Source organism: Pteropus vampyrus, unplaced genomic scaffold (genome assembly GCF_000151845.1).
Source record: "Pteropus vampyrus isolate Shadow unplaced genomic scaffold, Pvam_2.0 Scaffold146, whole genome shotgun sequence".
NCBI classification, from domain to species: domain Eukaryota; kingdom Metazoa; phylum Chordata; class Mammalia; order Chiroptera; family Pteropodidae; genus Pteropus; species Pteropus vampyrus.
In genome coordinates, this window is record NW_011888927.1 from 4,026,288 (window position 1) to 4,042,560 (window position 16,273).

Consider the following 16,273-nt stretch of genomic DNA (forward strand, 5'->3'; position numbering starts at 1 on the left):
CAGATTAGTGTAACTAAAACACAGTTCTAATAATGACACTCAAAACCTTCAATGACTTCCTGTCACCTATCAAATAAAATTTAAAGTCCTTAGTTTGATAGGCAAAGTCCATCATCTGGCAGCAACCCCCTTTCCAATTCAGTGTTCTACCCTAGCCTCTCCATGTGCTCTATGCCTGTTTCTCAAAGTGTAAAGAGCAGACCACCTGCAACAGAACAGAACCACCTGGGGCCCCACCTTTGACCTTCTGAATCATGTTCTCTGAGGAATAAAACTGGGAAGGAGCAATCTTAACCAGCTCTCCCAGGTGATTCTTCGAAAATAACTGTCCTTCCTTTTAGATTGTCTCTCATCTTTCGTCAATTTTCTCTAGATGCTCCCAAGCAGAGGGGAGTGCGAAGACTAGCCCCATGTAAAGCTCTATTGTTGCCCATATCACACAGTATTTCAATTACTAGATGTTTCCATGCCAATTTCTCCTTTGAGTCCCTGAATGCAGAAAGTGTGTACTATGTATCCTTGTATCCCCAACATCTAGCACATTGTCTGGCAAAGAAAGTGTTCAACATTTGCTGATTTACTACAGCTTTGGTTATACCAAGAAAAAAGAAACTGAAACAACCTTAAACTCAATCATTTGAGAACTATCTAAATTAATAACAATACAACCATCCAGTAGAAGGCTATGCACTCATTAAAAATGATGACATTGCCTATTAATTGGAAGTATACTCAGAATATATATAGCAAAAAAAAAAAGCGAATTGCAAACATAAGAATAAAGTGATCTTGAAGAATATACACTAAAATTTTAACAGTGGTTATCTCTGAGTAGTGGTATTAGAAACGACATTATTCTCTTCTATTATTTGAATTTTTTACAATAGCATATAAAACTTTTTTTTTTAATTTTAAAGCTACTCCTATTTTAAATGCTTATGGAACGAATGTTGTTATAGTAAATAATGGCTTCACTTATTCAGCTTCCAAGGACAAGGATTACCAAAGGTTGGCAATGATCCAAAGGTTGGTGATGTTGTTGCTAAGAAGAAGGAGAAAGTAGGAAATAGGTCATCCTTAGCAACCAGCTCTTACCAACGTTCCTCCTATTGTCTGGGTTTTAGAAAAATATCTAAATGTCTTTTAATATCTTTTTACACAGCACTTTTCTAATAAAAACTGTGGATTCCAGTGGAAACAATTTTGAGAATATCAATTTGTCTCAGCAAAAAGAAACTATCTATTGTCAATTTTTTCACTTACAAAAATCAGCTTCCAACTTCATCTCATTTCGCTGTCCAAGATGAATTTGTTAAATATTGTGTTTTACTCGATTTACCATGACACCAAAACTGGATGTGCTAGCTAATAACAATGACTTTCAGTTATATCACCAAATTAGGGCCTTGCTTCTCTTACAAGGGTGGGTTGGAGAGATGCTCCAGCCTTTTTTCTTCTACAATAAGAAAACTCTACAAGCAAAATTCATTTTGATTAATATTTTACATGAAATCAAGATGATCTGAAGAAAAAAATAACTAAAATAAATTAAAATCACACCAACAACAGGAAGAACCTATCAATCTGGAATTTTTTCACTAATATCAACATTCAACCTAAAACAAAACTCAGATTTGCAAGGAGAAAAAATAGAAATCATTTTATTAGTCACTGGTAGGATTTTATTACAGTTTGGATCCATTTTTAATGTTATAAATACATATTCCACTTGAATAATATCAACAGAAAAATATGTATTGTTATAGCTTAATAACTTGAGCACATTTCCTACTCAAATTCTAAAATGAATTATCCTTTATGAAAACATAAAGTAAATAGAGAAAAAAGAATTTTAAAAGGCTTGCTAGAATATTAAAATTCAGTATAAACTGAAATATAATAATTTTAAAGCCATTTTTTACCTAGCTCAAAATAATCTTTCCCCAAAAAAGCAAAATTTAACTATAATTTATTGACCCCTAAGTTCAAACAACATGGCTGCTTATTTGACAAGTTTAGAAGGATAGCTATTGCCATAAACCCCAAACATGCAGACATCCAATCTATGCATCCAAAATGTCACAGAGTGGTGAAAGGGGCTCTAAGCCGGCAGAAAGGGGACAGAATGGGTTCTTCCCTTTTGTTCTGCAATGACCACATGACTCAAGTTATTTTGATTCTTGGAATCTCTGGCTTCCTCATCTATAAAAAACGGGCATTGGGCCGGATGATGTCTGGGTTCTTTCCAAATCAAAAATTTTTAAAGCTCTAACTCTACACATTCTTTCCACACATTTACAACCTGAAATATTGTATTTTTATAATCTATGAAAGCTGTAAATAAAAGAACTGCATTTTAACAGATTTTTCCCACTAAAATTTTGAAAAAAGATACAATTCTACCATTTTAAAATGAGTATTTCACTTTTCAGTATTAGTAGCACCCTTTATTTTCATTAGCATTATTAAACTGTACCTTTTCTTTTCTATTCCCATGACTAGAAAAAATTTGTTTCCTAACTACTGAATCAGCAGGAATCATGAGAAAAATACCTGAGATATAATTATAATTAGTTTTGTTTTCCAAAAAATAACTGAAGGCAGAAATTCCAATTTCCCAACGTATTACATTCCAATGTACAAGACAGCTCAGTTATCAAATCAGTAATAAAAACTAATACTTACTTAATGCTATTTATAGAGTACTTTCACATGCATAATGTTACTAAATCTATGGGGAAGTATTATATCATTCTCACTCTATCGTTGAAGAAACTGAGACTCTTTGACATTAAGTAATTGCCCAAAGTCATAAGGATAGAAAGCACCAGATCTGTGACTCAGCCTTCTGGCCTTTTCCTCTATGATATTACACTAGCTCATAAACCTTTAATATTTCAAATAAAGCACACTTTCACTCATTTAAATGAGATGGTTGCTTATAAACAATTACTTAGAAACAAATATTTAAAACACATATGGCAAAAAGGGTTAATTTGCTTTTTAATATATGATGTATCCTTAGTAATTTTTATAAAAGACCGAAAGCTCAATAGACAATTAGAAAAGAAAGATAACCAGAAAGTTTACAAAAAATTCATCATAAGTACCTTTGAAATAGTTGAACTAAAAACGTTCAATTTCTGTCAACTGAATAACTGCAAGTAAAAAATAAACCTTTTTTTCTCACTATTTTATTAACAAAACTTAAAAAATTGGTTGTGCCGAATTGACCATCTTGTAGGAAAAAGTTACTTTCCTAAAACATCGGTGAACAAAGCAGTTAAAACCTCCTCGAAGGACAATTTTAAGATATTTAGAAAAACTAAACCCACACAGCCTTTGACGGCAATTCCACTCCTAGGAATTTATTTATTATTTGTTTTATTAATGTGAGCAAAGAAAAAAAATGCTTATCATGTAAAGGATGTTCCCGAGAGCATTTGCTATTACAGCAAAACACTAAAGACAACCCAAATGTCCATCCATCGGAAGTAATTAAGGGAATTTTGCATACTTCAAAAAAATAGAACACTATACTTCATTGCAAAACACTATACTTAAAAAAAAATGCATAGTAGTATTTTACACTTCTCATTTGTATTTGAAAACAAATAAACAACAAGATTACACCCTAAGATGAGAGCTGATGCCTGTTTAAAATACTTCTCAAAAGATACCCAAGGAATTCCCCTATAGAAAAGGGAACTGAAGATTCAGGAGTCTCATTTGGGAACGGGGACTTACATTTCAATTATGTTAAAGTTTAATACTGTTTGAAAGGTTTAATCCTTTGTATGCCTAGTGGTTACTTGTGGGCTCCAGGCAGCTTCCACGCTTATACTAAAATTAGCTGATGTAAAAGTACAATTAGATAAGATAATGTATGTAAAAGAACTTTGCAAACTGAAGAGAATATACAAGTCTACAATTCAGGAAGACTTTTTATTGCCGCAGCACCTTCTCCCTGGAGCTAATAAGCAAAATTCCTCAACAGGTGCTTCAAGATGAATTTAAGAATTCTCTATTAAAATGCAAATATCCACCCAGGAGCTAACACTTTTAAGCAGAGCCTCTCAGAACTGTCCAGTAAATTGCCCTAACATCAAAGATACTGAGCTCTGTCCCCCAGGGACCTAGAAGGTATGTCAAAGGTCCTCAACTTTTAATATGTCTATACTTTTTTGATAGAAAAACTTTTTTCGCATAATTCTTCAAATAAAACTGATGTTCCAGGAAGATGTGCTCCATTAATCCTGAGGTATTTCCCCGGGAACTGATTTGCACCAGTTGGAGGAATTCAACTTTAAAAGATATGTGTTACTATCTTAGCAGAGGAGAACTTAAATATGGGATGAAGGGCATGAAGGAAAAAAAGGAGGAGGGAAAAACTGGGGTCAGACACTTTGTAATTCAATCCTCAGAATTACCATTCTTTCAAAAAATTATTGAACTCCTACTGCAGCTACAGGCCCTTGTCCTCATGAAGTTATTGTTTTTAGTTCTAACAGATATTATAAAATTGCCCTTCAAAGAGGTTTTAACCATTGATGGTATAGGAGAGTGCTTCTTTCCCCCACACCATGGTCAATTCAACACATGGCCAAATTTTCTGCCTAGCTAGCAGGAATGGGTGGAAGTATATGTCAAGCACAGAATCAAATACAATTAGATAGTGAGACATAAGATGACTTTAGACATGAGGTTAGAAAGAAAAACTTGAACTGAGTGGTCAGTGAAGGCCTACCTGAGCTCTGAGGTTACAAACACATACTTGGTAGAATCAAGAGACAGAAAGGTGTTTGTTGTAATTGGAGCATGAGGACCTGGGGATGAGGGGTTGATGGTGAGTTTAGAGAGGCAGGAGCTAAGGCCTTATAGGACAAGGTAAGAAGGTGACATTTACATTCACTGCAATGGGAAGCTATTGGAGGTTTCGGCAGAAGAATAGTATGACCTCACTTACTTTTTGAGAAAGTCATTCTGTTTGCTATGCAGGCAATGATCTGTAAATAGACAAGACAAGAAGCAGAAGGCAACTGAAATAATCCAGATGAGAGATGATGGTGACTTGAACTGTGGATTTAATAGTGGAGATGGAGAAAAGGTTCAGATTTCAGGATATATTTAAGAGCTGCGAGACTTGGTGATAATTTGGATATGGGGTATAACGAAAAGATTGGTGAATGAACTCCCAGACTAAGCTAACTGGTGAGTGGTGGTACCATTTACTAAGATAGGGAGAGGAGGAGAGGGGTATTCTGTTGTGAACACTGTGGCCAAGACTTCCAGTTGCCACCCAAAATGCACTTTTCACTTCATCCTAAGTAATCAAACTCCGTTTTTATTCCAGCTAAAAGACTGCACTTCTCAGCCTCTTTCTACTGCTAAGTGAGGTCATGTAGCTAAATTCTGGTCAATAAGTAAATGAAAGTACTTATAGGACTTCTAGGACAACTAGAAGAGAGAGTTACTCAGCTAGAAGTTGTACCTTTTTTCCCCTATGCTCCGTCTTCCTTCTTGCTGCCTGTAATGAGGAGACGGCCGGAGAGATCCAGCAACCGTGAGATAACCTTCAAATGAAACTCACACACTGAGTATAGCAGATGAAAGAAATTAAATAGAACCTCCTCTGCTAGGTCATTTCAGGGAGCAGACACTTGAGTGCTGGGCTGCCTGTCTATGGGCTTCCTTAAGTGGAGTAAATTCTTGTGTGTTTACAATTATATTGAGTTTTCTAATGATATAGCCAAACAAAATCCTAACTGATACAACGATGTAAAGATAGATGCAATATGCCTATTAAATATCCCAGTTAGCTAGAACATCTATTTTAAGGAACCAAATATCAGAGAAGTTATTTGCCCAAAGTCAGTCAGCTTGAGATAAAGGCAAGATTTAAACTAAAGGCAGTCTGAATTCAAAGTTCATATTTTTGCACTATACCATCCTTTACTGAAAAAGAAAAAAAGAAGGAAGGAACCAAACACAAATGTTTCCAATAGCACAATCATGTCAACGACCAGTTCTGGAGTACCATGCACCAGTTCTGTGCATGGTACTCCAAATAGCCCTACTCAGTCTGATACAAGGAAGAATCATTTCCTATATAAAAGATTACTCTTTACATGTCTGCATTGTACATGCTTGCTTTATTCGGTTTTTTTTGTTTGTTTGTTTATTTGTTTGTTTTTTAGGTGAGGCAACCCTTGGTTGACCTCGCAGATTGCAAGGACCTTGTCTGCTACAATCCCTTATTTTTTTAAATTTTTTACACCTACAGCACTTGGTCTTCCTAGGTGGTCTCCCATCCAAGTACTAACCAGGCCCTACCCTGCTTGGCTTCCGAGATCAGACAGGATCGAGCTTGTTCAGGGTAGCATGGCTGTAGACTATTCATTTTTTTAAAAGACAATATATTTTTAACTGTATTTACCTGATCCATTTGGCCCTAGATTTATTGCTATTGTATTAAAATGCTATTGTATTTATGCTATTGAAATGCTACTTATGCACTACCTTGCAATTAAATATACATAATGTCATTCTGAATTCCTCTTGCCACACTAATGTAATTCTGGATTCTAATACACACTCCAACACTGAGCCAGGACTTTCCTTTACATGACTTATTAATTTTGTCCCTTATAAGATAATAATGATAAGTTCTCAAAAGCTCCCAACACCAACAGATATGGCTAGCAGTTCATCTTGACCAGTTTCACAGTTTATTCATGAAGCAGAAAAATAAAGCCTTTGTGCAATAAAAATATGAATCTATCACTCCTTCCTCAAGCTATCAGGTCTGTCCTATAAAAGAGAGAAAATCAGATCAGTGAGGCAAGTCTTGCTTCTCGTAAGGTCAGATAGACAACTGGCTTAAACTTTAGGTATTCCTAAGAAGTAAAAAATGAAGGTTTTTTCTTTTACTTTTTCATTGAAGTATAATATACCCTCTAAAGTGGACAGCTTGATGAAATTTTCCAAAGTGAGGACCACCACCTAAATCATGTTACAGAACATTTCCTGCATCCAGAATCCTCCCTAACGCCCCTCCAGTCATCACCCATCCTCCCATAAAATTAACCACTATCCTGAACTCTGATTCCACAGATTCATTTTGCCTGGTTTTGAACCTAATATAAATGAAACAACCTAATATATAATCTTTCCCTTAACATGTCTGTAAAAATCATCCATTTTGTTCCAGATAGCCATAGTTTATTCTTTTTCATTACTCTATAATATTCCATTTATCCATTCTATTAATGGACATTTGGATCATTTGCACTTTTAAATATTATAAATAATGCTGCTATGAACATTTTTGCCCAAGTCTTTTTCACTTTGAGGTTCAAGGGTGGCCGTGAGTTGATAGATTAATAGTGAGAGTTGGATAATGACTCCTAGGGGCTCATTAAGCTGATCTATCTACTTTTGTATGTGTTCAAAATTCTCTATGATAAAGTTTTCTGAAACACACATGCAGAAAAAAATGTGTAAGACAGCCTCTGACCTCCAGGAGCATACAGATTAATAGAAACGCTAATATATACACTCAAATTGCCAACTGGAATTTAAAGGGGCCACAGCAGTTATGAATCCAAACTTTGGCATTTTAAAACCAAGACAATACCCAGAAAGGAGTAACTCTGAGGCTGAGAGGTTAAATGAGTTGCCAAAGTCATATGGTTGGTGGCAGAGTTCATAGTGAAAACTAAGTCTCGAACACACACACACACACACACACACACACAGCCATACTCCTTCTTCCAATCAGAGTGGTAAATGGCAAAAGCCATGAAGCTAATCTAAACTAGATGCAGAAGAATTCAGACAATAGAGACACCACCTAAGGTTAAAAACCATGGGCTTTTTAACAAACTGTGCTCTGCTCGCAAAACTAATAGGGCTGTCCCCCTATAAAAGAGAGAAAATCTGATTAATGAGACAAGAATTTTACATTTATTTGTATGGTTGTTGAGTGAACCTCTGTCTCACCTAAGGTCACAGGGTTTCTTCACAGGATGCTGAGACCTACATATCTGAGCAACAGAAACTTTAGTGGCTGATCACCCAATTACTTGTCAATCAGAGAAGATATAGTGAGCATTTACTATATCCCAAGAAATGTGTTAGGAGTCAGAGATACCACAGACATAAGCACAGTCCCTGCCCTCAGGGAGCTTATAAGCTAGAATAAAATTATTAAAGAAATAATTCTGAAGAAAAACCACAGGGGGCTCCAGCAATCTAAATTCCCTAGCCCTAACTCTGATTGGCAAACCTTCAAAAGGTATGCTTCTGGAAATTTAGACATTTTCAGGTGTGCAAAATTTTAAAGAAATAAAGCCCTCATTGATAAATAAATCAGGTATGGTTCTTTTCTAAACAGTAAAGCATCAGGTACTAATAAGGGGGGAAAAACTGCCTATGAAAAGACCAAAATTGTCAGGTATTAGTAAATGTTTGCTTTTGACCATGACACCAATATTTTTTAATATTTTCTCAGGTGATGATCCCATAAGGGGACTATATGAATGACTTTCAAGGAGATTTAAGCTCTTTGAGGACAAAGTCTATGTATTTTAGTCCTTCTAGGACAAACTCACACATAATATAAATGTACTTGACTAACATTTCACCAGTAAAAGAACAAAGCAAGATCAAATTCCATATATTATAAATGTCCACTTTTCTTCTATACATAAACGGTTTTTATCTTAAACTCTAGATGTGCTAGATAAAATTTTTAATCAGACATAGTCTCACCTCTAGTTCTTTTAGAGTAGATTGCCTTTCTCTAATAAACTAGGAAAGGAATTCAATTTTTTTGTTTTCCAACATATATTACAACATCTGAAGAGAAATAAAACAATAACTTTAAAAAGTGGAAAAGCAGTAAAAAATTCAATTCTCTTAAAGTATCTTTTTACTTTTCATATAAAAATAGATGTTTCCTCTTGTCAGCCTGAAAAATCATGGAAATATAATCTGAACTAAAATAATCCAATGTATTTTGAAAAATTTTACTGTTAGGGGAAACTTAACAGGTTAAAATGATTTACTCAAAGTCCCTTGGCTGCCTCTATACAAAAAGAAAGAAAGAAAAAGAAAAAAACAAGACATGTAGTTTCATAATCATTACATCACTTCTCTGTTCATAAATAAGCATTGTCAAAAATTATTTATAGATATATAAAAATGATATTGATTTGGACATTCATAATTTTGTAGAGATTTTTCTTAAAGTTGGACAACAATTCTCTCATTGTGAAACATTTATTTACCCATTCCCACATTCAAATCCCATGAGCTTTTATGTTATTATGCTTCTAGTGCATTACCAGTCTGGCAGTATATGAAAATTAAAGTGTTTTGAAGGAAATATAATTGCTTCAAGTTACCACACTTGGGAAGTTTTTATTTTTCTTTTGAAAGTTAAATACTAATTACATTCACATTTATGATATTACTAAACACTTCATGTTTCAGCCTCTCTACCTTACTAAACTGCAGAATTTACTGGAATAAAAAATAATTTACATTTTCCTTAGATAACAAGATAAAGGCTCACCCTCCAACAAGTTAAATATGAGTTCGGGCAAGATTTCTCTGCCTTCACTAGAAAGCATTACCTGGAAGAATTGGAAAGGAAGGCTTCTTGAATTTGCCTAGTCCTCCATTCTGATCAAAATAATTGAAAGTTTAGAAATTAGAAATCTGCAGCTTCATGAATTAAAGAGACAACCCAAAACCTGTTAAATTTTCCCCAGGATTTTGTACATTGTACTTCAAAGCATAAAGAAATTTTAATGCCCTAGGTGTGTACATTTCAACATCTTTTAAATGAATCACTGTTTTTTTCCTTAATACAAAAAAATTTTTTTCATGATCAAATTCCAAAACCAGCAAGCACAATTTAGTTACAGCACCACTAAAACTACAGCTTCAGACCAGTTTTGATAGATAACAACAGAATTGGATGTTTGGTAGGAAGGATAACCATTTTAGGCACTTATGTTCTCTTTATCTTCATTCCTACCTATCCTGGATCTAAATTAGGAATACTAAATCCTTTGACCAGAAAATTATTAGATTTGATGGCTAGATGTCAATGTAACAATAAATAACAAGGCTTTCAAGATTTGTTATACAAATCTTGGTTATTATCAATCAGAAAACTAAAGTAGTCTCAAAGGCAGCCTTAAACCAGTCTCAAACTCAGATGCCTCCAGCAGTCCAGCAGGTAAAATAACTGCATAAATTCATTGTGAGTGGGGGCACTTGAAGGAGGCTGCAGCCCACTGGGGAAGAGGACAGCTGCCCCTAGGCTCCAGTTGTTCCCCTATCTTTTGATTTCTAAAGACAAGCCATAAATGCAGATTAGCATGTGAAATCTTCCTATGAAAATGTTGGCACAAAATTTTTAAAAGCACTGCATGGGCCAAATAAAACATGGCTATGGGCAGACTCAGTGAGCTGGCTGCCAGTTTGAGATCTCAGGGAAACTATGGAGAAAGAAAGAAGTAAAATATTTCCTTGACTCTCCCTCCGCCAGCTTGGTAATGCAGAGTCTCAGAGATCACCATGGGAGTCTAGTCGAAGGAGGATTAAAGATGCCTTGGAGACTCCAATTTGATCCTAAGGGAGGTACTACTTTTCTCCCATGCTTTTTCAAAGCATTTTACACACACACACACACACACATCCACATACATGCACGCACTCACACCACATACATTTTTTTTCCCACAGATCCAGGATCACCAATCATTTCTGAAGCAATTCCATCATTGAGTTAAGGGACATTCTTGTGTGTACTCAAGAAAATGAAAATCCTTAAAACACCTTTCCCAAAAGATAGGCTGACCTTAATTATAGTTGTCTTTGCTCTTATCAAAAAGCAAAATGAACATAACAGCTGAAAACTGTTCTCAGGGGTATGAAATAACCCATTCAAAATCTGTAAACTCATTCTCAGTGACAAGTTAAATGCTTGCTGCTACCAGGTTGCCCTGGCCTTTATTCATTATTCAGTCTGTGATGTGGTAAAGCAAAGTATGGTAACAAGAGAAGAATAAAGAGAAAAAAGTCCAAACTTTTGATTTACACACAGCTCTAACAATGGAGAATGTTATTTCTCACTGTTTACGGAGCAAGGCAACATGGCACAGAGGAAAGTAAAGTTTTTGCATCTTAACCAAGAAAATAAAGTAAACTATGCAAACATTTTTATAACATGGGCATCATTTTACTGCCTTCCCAGAAATATAACTGCCTTTCATCTTTGTTACCATATCCATGGATGTATTTAAAAGGCTCAATATATTTTCAACTATTTACCCACTATCTCTAATAAATACACACTGGTCACATGCATTTTAATAAATGGTTCTTAATTCTTTTAAGAACTTGATAAAAGTGGAGGACCTTGCTCCTAAAAAAAAGGCACACAATTTTAAGAGGTTCAAGGACCTCTTGGATGGACCATGAAAAAGTCCACCCAAGGACCTTTATTTAAGAACTCCATTGCAAAACCACTATAATTTCGTTTATGCTAACCTTCCAAAAACACTGATTTTGGGGTATGCTCTAAGGCAGTATACTTGCATGCATTTCCTTTCTTGTTTACCAATATTTAAATAATCTTTCATGTTTGAGGATTACTATCATTTTTAAACCAGGCAGACCTGAACTGATAAATTAGGCTACTATATTGGCTAAGAAAAGATTACCATTCATTTGCTAAACAATACGCCTTTTTTGTTTCTGAACCATAAGTGCTTTTCATTTCCATTATTTGGTTGTTACAAATATTTAGGCAACGTGTAAAGGGGGTAAAGTGTGACAGCACTACTTTCAAGGGATATTTCCTTCAGCTATCATGTAAAATGGGCCAATATTTTCCATTTTGCTATTTTTAATGGTATAACCAACTTTTAAAATCCATGAATAAACGGGGCCTTCAAGTTTCCTCTTTTATTACTAATGCCCTGCTCTCTCCCACTTGAACTTTCAAGTCATCCCTACTATATAAAAAAAAAAGAGACAGGATTTAAGGAATTATCTGTTTATTACCTAACTATTCTGGTACTAATTATAAAATATTTTAGCGAGGCACATTACTGAATGTCATTAGAGATGCTAGGATATGTCTATTGTGAAATGCAAAATAATACTTCTGAATACAGGTTTTGATGATATTATATTCTCCTTCTGTAACTGAATCTCATCGCTGAAATTTGGTTAGGTCTGAACTCTGTTTACAAACAAGAGATCATGTACTGAACCTAATTAAAAGAACATGATGATACAGACACCAGATCTGAAAAAACAAAAAATGTCAACCTCGGGAGGTTGCCTGTTTGGGCATTATGTAATATACATGAGATTATGCTTCCTGGGAGTTTAAGCTCATTTAAATGCCTATACATGAAATCCATAGCATATCCTATTTTTAAAAATTATTACCATTAAAAGGCTCTATGCGGCCCAACTGAATTTATTTGCAATTGAATTTTGATATGCATGATTTAATGGTGTTAGGATATGAGTGCAATAAAATATCTGAACAACCTTGAATCTAACAGCTTAGCACTTTGGATTTGCTGACAAATAAGGCAAATGTGGTATCAAACTGAAGAAATTACTACTACCAAAAATAGCCCCTTTTAAAAAGCACAGAGGATTTTAGGAAAGTGAAAATACTCTGTCTGATACCATAATGATTAATATATGTCATTATAAATTTGTCCAAACTCTTAGAATATACACCACCAAAAGTGAATCCTTATATAAACTAAGAACTTCGGGTGATGATGATGTGTCAATATAGGTTCACCAATTTTAACAAATGTACCAATCTAGTGGGGGATGTTGATAATGGGAAAGGCTATGCATGTACTGGGAGAAGGAGGTACCTAGGGTCTCCCTCACCTTCTTCCCAATTGTGCCATGAACCTAAAACTGCTCCAAAAAGTTGTCTTTAAAAAAAAAAAAAAAAAAAAGCGCCTTCCACAACCAAGCCCACAACGGTCTCAATGAATGAGCTACTTAATGCTGCTGAAGCCTGTGGAAAAAAAGCAAAGTATTAATAAGACACCTCTTCAAGGAGCTTACCATCCAGCTGCCATCTCAGAAAATTCAGTCTGGTCTTTCAAATTGTGAAGGATATATGTTCACTGAGAATCTAAAGTTTCTTAACATCGAGAGGTGGAAATAGCACAAGGGAAAAATATAGGAAATCTAAGATATCTAGTTTCAAATACAACCTTATATATTTAAGATTCGATTTAGACATCCCTCTTTTAGAAGATCTCCCAAATATTCTTTTGTATGATGCTGGCTGTTGGCTCCCTTCTCTGTGGTCCCACAAAGTCTTGCACAAACTTCTATCATTTCACTTACACATTGTATTGTAGTTGTATTCCTGGGTCTGTTCCCCCCAGAGGCGGGCACAATACATTGTGCTCGGAAATGTTTGCTGAATCAGTAAGTATCCATCCCACCCCTGCTATTTGCTTATCCATAGTTCTTAGATAAAAATGTAAATTTAATATACAAAAATATTTTTATAGTTAGTGCCTGTTCGTGCTCATGGAAATATCTTTTTCCTGATAGTACAAGGTTTTTTGAATTTCTAAGATATCTGTGACTGCAGCAGAGCTCTATAATCAGACAGCACAGAGGAATGTCCAAAGAACTGCATTCGCTTCCAGGCTCTGCCAAACATTTACCATCCCCATGTCCACTTTCCTTATCTGAACAATGGAGACGGCAATACCAGCCTGTCTCATACATCTGCTGCGCATAGGAACTAATTAGATTTATCAGCCATCTAGAAAATATTTAAATGGCTTGGAAATTTTATCACAATAGAGAAAAACCAAACGGCTGCAGTTCTACCTTTGTTTTTAATCCCAATGCATTCTTGGAAATCGTGAATGAATGACAATAAAGCAGATCCTATTTCCCTGAGGAAATAATATGGAGATTGAATGTTATGTGGCCAGCAAAGAATAGATATCAAAAAAATATGACTCTTTAATACTGTTTACATTTTTATATTGAAGTATAAAATAGATATAGCAGAGTACACAAAATGTAAATGAAACTCAATGAATTATTTTTAAAAGTGAGTAAATTTATGTAACCACCACCCAGGTCAGCAAATAGATCATTTTGATGTTCCTTCTATCTTTCTCAATCACTAACCCCTACTGGCTCCCCAAAAGTTACAAGTATTCTGCCTTCCTAACTATCCTGATTATCCCAAATTTAGTTTAGTTAAGGCTATTTTTGAACTACATATAAATACAATCACACAGTGCATGTATTATTTTGTGTCTGGCTTCTTCCGGACAACATTATATTTGTGAGATATATCCATGTCGTTGCACATGGCTGTAGTTTACCTCATTTTCATCACTATATAGTATTCCATGTAATAATGTAAACCATTATTTATCTATTCTACTGTTAAAAAATATTTTCGTTGTTTTGACTATTACAAATTTAAACTAGTAAAATTATGTTCCCAACTCTAGAAAACAGGCACAAATATACTATCAACGTATTAGAAACCTCAGTGTGTCATATGCAAATTATATCCCAACACAAAATTATGTCACATAATACAAAAATATAACTAGCAAATTGTAAACTTAATCTAAATCTAAAACATCTATGTAAGAAACATTTAATATTTAATTTGCTTTTTTTTCCTTTTAAAATTTCAGATGAGGTTTTGCTTACTTTTTTTAAAGGTTTGTAAAACTCAAGCCTCTTGAAAAATCTATCAAGATTAGGTGAAACAGATAGTTTCACTTTCTGATAATTACTTCTCTGTAATAAACATTAATTTTAAAAAATCATGTCATGACAAAAATATGTAACTTTAACATTGGTTATCTCTGGGTAGAAAGATTTTTAATTATTTTATTTTCTTCTTTTTGCCTATCTATATATTCTGAAGTTTCTAAACTATAAGTATCAAAATTATAAAAGTTACTTTGTTCTTTAAGGAAAATTATTTCGTCAGTCTTCAAATTGCAATATTCAAAAATAATCTAGTTTTCTTTCCCCACTAAATAAAGTATAAGTGTTTGGATGAACCATCAAATAAATAGTTAATCCATTTATTTTTACCTTTGAGAGGGAAAAAAATAGAGTTTATATTATGTAAGTAAATATTAACAAAGTAAGAACATTTGAAATATCAGGAAAGACTTGTGCCTGCATATTAACTATAGAAATGTTACTACGAGTCATTGAGATTTGGGTTAGTCATTATATTAACAAGTAGCCATTTTCCAGAGCAAATATTATAATATGGGAAATTTATAAGTATAATTTCATAAGCTTGCTTTGAAATTATGCTTACATTTTGGTTAAAGAACCATTCTAGATACTACCAATAGTATCGCATTGCACATGTCATGTTGGCAAATACAAAAATACATCCCTCTAAAAAGAAAATGGTATAAAAGGATGCTCAACATCTCTAGCTACTAGGGAAATGCAAACCAAAACCACAATGAGATATCATCTCACGCCTGTCGAAATAGCTATTATCAACAGAACAAGTAATAACAAGTGTTGGAGAGGATGTGGAGGACTGCAAATTGGTACAGCCACTATGAAAAACAGTATGGAGGTTCCTCAAAAAACTAAGAATTGATCTACCATATGATCCAGCAATCCCTCTACTGAGTATTTACACCCAAAGACTTTAAACATATATATCTAAAAAGATATTTGCACATTGATGTTCATAGCAGCATTATTCACAGTGGCTAGGACATGGAAGCAACCGAAGTATCCTACAATAGATGATTGGATAAAGAAGATATGGTACGTATATATAATGGGATATTACTCTGCCATAAGAAGAGATGAAATACTGCCATTTGCGACATGGATGGACTTTGAGATAATCATGCTAAGCAAAATAAACCAGACAGAAAAAGTGGAATACCACATGATATCACTTGTATGTGGGATATAAACATAAAAGCAACAAATAAACATGACAAAGAGAGACTCATGGGCATGGACAATAGGCTAGTGGTTACTAGAGAGTAGGGCTGGCGGATGGAAGTAGATGGGGTTAGGGGTCAAATATGTGGTGACAGAAAGAAATCCAACTATGGGCAGTGAACATACAGAGCAAAATATATATGACTTACTGTTGAATTGTATACTTGAAACTTAACTGGATTTCATTAACCAATATCACCATAATAAAAATAGATAAATAAATAAAAATGCC

The 16,273-nt window shown here is 34.4% G+C and overlaps 1 protein-coding gene and 1 pseudogene across 2 annotated transcripts in view; both read right to left on the reverse strand.

The window, feature by feature from the left end:
- Nucleotides 1–16,273, reverse strand: part of PLCL1 (phospholipase C like 1 (inactive)) — a 302,941-nt gene that overhangs the window by 226,149 nt on the left and 60,519 nt on the right. The gene's annotated exons all lie outside the window — the stretch shown is intronic.
- Nucleotides 6,275–6,393, reverse strand: LOC111745129 (annotated as a pseudogene).